This window comes from Trichechus manatus, unplaced genomic scaffold (assembly GCF_000243295.1).
Source record: "Trichechus manatus latirostris isolate Lorelei unplaced genomic scaffold, TriManLat1.0 scaffold00022, whole genome shotgun sequence".
Taxonomy (NCBI): domain Eukaryota; kingdom Metazoa; phylum Chordata; class Mammalia; order Sirenia; family Trichechidae; genus Trichechus; species Trichechus manatus.
Genome location: NW_004443958.1, coordinates 14,145,460 through 14,151,326, shown reverse-complemented (window position 1 = coordinate 14,151,326; position 5,867 = coordinate 14,145,460). Strand labels below are relative to the sequence as shown.

Sequence of the window (5,867 nt, the reverse complement as noted above, 5' to 3'; positions counted from 1 at the left end):
CTGTGAGCCAAAAAACCTGGTTTTGCCACCAAATACTGGCTTTATAGCAATGAGCCCCAATGGCCCCATCTGTAACATACGGATAGGAATACAATTCACAGAGTTGCTATAGACAGGCAGCCCCCGGGTTTCGAACCTCCAACTTACATACAACCCATAGTTACAAACCAACCCCCGTAAAGCCTATGGCATTAAAAATTCGAGGTACATACAGTGGTTCATAGTAACAAACGGGCGCTACTTTGCAATGTGCATCAAAACATTATTATTATTACTATATGTTAAAGATAGTTTAAGTGTATCTGGAAGTGTTTCTTTAATTTTTTTATGCTTAGAAAAGTACACTATATACTATATACTAAGATAAACATTTGACTAACTGACATTAGATACAAACTGTACCTAACTGTTCCAACTTACACACCAATTTGACTTAAAGACAGACTTAGGAACGGAACCTGTTTGTAATCTGGGGACTGTCTGTAATGTGGATGAAATAATATCTATGAAAACATTTTCAAGACAGCAAATTGCTACATAAAGAGTTGTTATTCCCCAACATGAGCCCAGTGAAATTTTCAACAAAATAGGTACCCACGACCAGTTTCAAATTTTAGGGGATATGAGGGGATCCAGGACAAAGGAGGACCAGGATGAAGAAAAAAACAGGAAAGTAGAGAAGCATGAGTATTGGATATCATTTTAAGTCCTTTCATATATTATCATCTGATTCATCCTCACAGATACCCTATATGGTAGGTACAATCATCCCAGTTTCTACAGATAGGGAACACAACAGTAATGAACTTCCCCAAGATCACAGAGCTGTTTTGTGGAAAATCAGAATTGGGCTTTGGTTGATTCCAAAGTCTGTGTACCTCCAATACACTGCACTGATCCCCAGGTATTCTTTTAGTGGCATCTTTCTCCCACTCTGGTCACTCCATATCCCTTGGTTCTCTCCAAAACCACCCGCTCACTGAAACCCAGTTTAACTCCCACCTTTATCATTAATCCCTCCCCCAATTCTCTGAATCATACTTAGTCCCTTTTTAGACAACCTTTTTGGCAATCTCCCAGTTAGCAGCTGTATAAAAGAGCCATTCAGCTGGCAAAGCTGGAGTTTGACACTGCTCTCAAAGAAAAACCTTCATTACCATCGATCTCCATTTTCATCTAGTATCTGGAGAAAAGGGAGGAGTTTGGTTGAGGGCAGGAGGCAGGAGGAGGAAGCGGATGGAGGGATGTCGTGATGTCTAACCTCATCTCACGCTTTGGACTGTGCTTATGCAAGAGAAAGACTGAGAGTCACTTACTTTGGGTTTAAATAAAATGCAAAGTCATTTTATATTAAAATGCTGAGAGGCCAGATGACATCTGGGATATAGCAATTTTATATTCAAAATAAAAATTCAGCAGGCATATGTTGAGTACATGAGGCTCTGTGCCAGGGGATTGTTCTTGAGTTGAACATAACAATGCTTTAGTTGTAGATAATAACTATCCTGTTTCCTAACTAGCTAATTCGATTTTACCTCCCATGATTGAGACATGTCCCAATCCTGTTTAAGAACCTTCAATCCTCCCCACTACCTACAGGATCAATTTTAAGTGCCTAGCTTAAATTGGCTTCCAGTCAAGACCCCAAGCTAAATTTTCTTGATTATCATCTAATATTTTTCTAAAAGAACATCTTACCCTAGTCTTTCTGGCCTTAAAATCATGCCTTACAGATTTCTACTACTGTGCCATTCTCTCTCTTCTCCCCAAACAAGCATAAAGCCTTGAGTATTCCTATGCTTATTTCCCCTACATAAGCCTGAAACTTCCTTGTCTTCCCACCTCAAGCCCCATATGTCACTAGGGAACCTACAGGAACTCTGTCACCCAATACAAGAAACAGACTACTTAAGAGCAATGGAGATCCATCTGAAGGCTACCACCAGTCATAAAGCTGCTGTTCTATACACTCTATGTCTGTATGTCTGCCTGCCTTCAGCCTTAAAAAACATAACATACCCTCATGTTCCAAACTCATCCACCAAGATGGTCCAATTCCCTCACCTTCTAAGAGATTAACAGTCAACAATTTTGTTGTTGTTATGGTTTAGTAAAAAAAAAAAATTTTTTTAAATCAATGGAGTTAATAGCAAGCAGCAAAAGGCAATTACATGAAAGGATGGCTTTTTACATGTTTAAACTGTTTTTCATTGTCTTGTAAGGTGTTGAAGGTAGGATCCACTCCTGAATCTTCTTTCTAGTAGCGGAATAAGGTACATATTGTTCTGGAGTGAATTTATGGCTTCTCCAAATGAACTGACGAGCAGTAGGTGTTTGTTATGGATTGTATTGTGTGCCCCAAAGTATGTGTGGAGTCTTGCCCCTTATACCTGTGGATAGAATCCTACTTGGAAATAGCGTTTTCTCTGTTTCGTCAATGAGGCCATATCAGCGTAGGGTATATCCTAAACTTAATAACTTCTGAGTTACAGAAAGAACTGAGTTACAGAAAGAGTAGACACAGAAGCACACAGAAAGTGAGGGAGGGGAGGTGCCACGTGAAGCTCACCAAGGAACCAAGGAACACTGGGGCTACAGAAGCTGAGACAAAGATCATCCCCTACAGCCAACAGAGAGAAAGCCTTCCCCTAGAGAAAGAGCCCTGAATTCGGACCTCTAGCCTCCTGCACCATGAGAAAATAAATTTCTGTTCTTTAAAACTGAAACTGCACCAATGGGTCTGCGCCCAGCATGCAAGGAGCCAAACTCTCAGACGTTGGTTTTGTGAGGAAGAGTTTATTTCACAGACTAGCAAGGGGGAAGTCTGAAATATCTACCTCAGATTGAGTTCCTCAATTTGAGGAAGCATTTTACATTTTATAGGTTTAGGGAATTATACATATTCATATACGGGTGGAGGAAGGCAGGTGGGCAGGATCAGGAAGCTCTACATATTCATAGTTTCTATTTATTATTCATTACAGGGCGGGTCTAAGACTTGGCACAGAAGCCGCCCACGGACTCTTTACTTTTGAAATGGGCTCGGCTATAGCAGATGACATATGTCCGGTGGCTTTGACATGAGTCTTTTCGTTCCTTGGCACGTGTTCACTTGTGTTATTGAGCATGCGTGGTGGCTCGGTCATCTGTTGGTCATCTTTGTCTTTCTACGCATGTCTGACCACTCTGAGCCAGTTAGATCTGGATCTGTCCAGGGCTCTCCAGAGAGTTTGCAAAACAACTTAGAGGAAGTGAGTGAATGGTGGGGAGGTGACTGGGAGTGGCCTGATAACTGATGGAGTACTAATTAATTAGGCGTACTCCACCTCTTGGGTCCCCTAACAAAACCACCCACTAGTTGTATTTCCTTACAGCAGAACTAGCAAACTAAGACAGTGGTTTTGTTGCTGGAGGATCATAGGTGATGCAGTGAAGCCAATGACCGTCATTCATGGGACACCATATTTCCATCCACATCCCAGGCTGTGTTCTGGCCATTCACTTCAGGAGTACCAACCCTCACTGTCATTTGCCTTAAAAACTGTAGTAAATAGTTGAGAAGGCTGCTGTGGCCACTGACCTGCTGCCACTGGCGCTTCAGGCCTTGCAGAAACTCCATCCTGCCCGCAGGTCTAGCCTCGTGGTGCACCACCCAAACCCACCCGCCAGAAGCGGCACTGCAGAGCCCGGAGCTGGTGCAACAGGTTCCGTGGAGGTGGTCACCACAAACATTCGTGCACACTGGCCAGGTAAGACAATGTGCCAGGAATTTGCCATGGATTATCTCACAGTAACCCTCCCAGCTCACTGTGAGTTTGGCCTAGGTTCATCTTCAAGAAGATGAAGTAACTACGCCTCCACGGGGTTAATTTGCCCGAGGTCACATAGCTAGAGTGCCTCCATAAGGAGCTTGGTAGGGCTAGTGTATTGCTTCTCAGCCTTTGTGGGTACTGAAAGGTGATCCCTCTCCCAAGTCAAGCTGACTGAGGCAGACCATTGCAAACCGACCATTCCAACAAGGGGACTGCCCAGGGAAAGTCATTCTACCACTGTTCCACACACTGAGTTTTGTCTGCCATCTCTTCAGACCTCTGCCAAAGCTGCAGATTCAGAGAAAGGAGGGAGCTTGTTTCTTTCCAGGGCAGATTCCATTGGGCAACTTTATGCCAAAATCCTAGCAGAATGTGCACTTTTTGAAATGTGTAACACTCCCAATAAAAGAGGTTAAAGAAGGGTATGGAAAGACATGAAGGTGTTAGTTGGGTGTACCGCTGGATCTTGGGATTACTATTAGCATATTAATTAGGAAGCCAATAGAAACTGACTCAGCTGACTTAAGGAATAAAGACATTTGTTGGAAAGATGGAGGATATTCATAGAATCAGAAAGAGAAGGTAAAAATGTTGGTCTCAGCAAGGACAGGCATCAGGGCATTGTGGGCAAACGAAAGCAGAAACCAAGGGCAGCCTCCTCAGATTCCACTATTGGAGTCAACTCCATTCCTAGTCGGTGATAATATGTCACTCAACCCAAGAGTCCAATTCAAGGAGGAAACTTTCGACTGGCCTCTCTTGGTCCAGAGAGCTGGACACTTGGATCAAAGTCCCCCGAAAGACTAGATCCAGTGCTGGAAAGATGAGTCTGAAAAGCAAATTGAAGTACTTTATGCAGAAGGAAAAAAAAGACAGGGAGATAAAGAGAGAAAGAGTATCCGAGAAAGCACAGAACACAGATGCCCTCATAAAAGTTTTTCTTTTTGTTTATGTGAATCTTCTAAAATTTTCACAATGAACATTAGATCCCAAGAAAAAACAAAAGAAAATATACAAAGGCACCCAACACTTCTTTCTTGTGTAAAGATGCCCCATGTTCCCCAAGGCAGAAATGTGTTGTCTTAACCCAGGTACTATGTAACAGATCTGATCCTTACTTTAGGTCTAGGTTTTCCCACCTATAAAATGAGGTCGTTGGATGAAATTGTTTTAAAGGTCCTTTTCAACTTGTATATTCTGTGATATTTACATGTGAGTGGTATCACCCAGCTAGTCCTCCCTCTGCAGAATGTTCTAGGCCCCTGACATTTCTCACCTAGACTATTACATCAGTTTTCTACTTAGTCTACCCACTTATAGCATTAGCAGGAAAGTTTCATGCAGTCTTTCTAGAAACCTCTACTCATTTTTAAATTTCATCCAAAAAAATGATACTCTTCTATATCTTCCTGTAAATCCCTGGACAGAATTAATTACTTCCTTGTGTGATTGCCCATAGGATTCTATAGTCACCTCTATTTCAGTTCTAGTCATATTACCATAGACATTTCTTTTTGAGTCTCTCCTCCCACAAGTCTCTAATCTCCCTGAAAGCAGGGTCTATAACTTACTCTAAATGGCTTATGTAAAGAAAGATGACTACATGTTTATTGAACCTCAAGTCACAATAGTCTAATATAAAAAAACTTTGCATCAAAATCTTTAAATCTAGTTCCTAGAAATAAATTTTAAGGAAGTAAATGTCAAGTAAACCAAAAAAAGCCAAGTCCAGTCGATTCCAACTCATAGCAACCTGATAGGATAGTGTAGGACTGCCCCATAGGGTTTCCAAGGAGCAGCTGGTGGATTCAAACTGTAGGCCTTTTGGTTAGCACCTGAGCTCTTAACCACTGCACCACCAGGGTTCCAAATAGCATTAGAGAAACACCTTCCTTTAACATGTCATCCAAATTAGTTTTTCATATGTTGTTGTTGTTAGCTGACATTGAGTTCACTCCAGCTCGTGGTGACCCTATGTGTGCAGAACAGAACTGCTCCATAGGGTTTTCAAAGCTGTTACCTTACAGAAGCAGGTCGCTAGGCCTGTCTTCCGGG

At 42.1% G+C, this 5,867-nt stretch overlaps 1 pseudogene; it reads right to left on the bottom strand.

Moving 5' to 3' along the window:
- Positions 1 to 2,187: 2,187 nt before the first annotated feature.
- LOC111819944 (NADH dehydrogenase [ubiquinone] 1 alpha subcomplex subunit 12-like) lies at positions 2,188 to 3,619 on the bottom strand (annotated as a pseudogene).
- Positions 3,620 to 5,867: the final 2,248 nt, after the last annotated feature.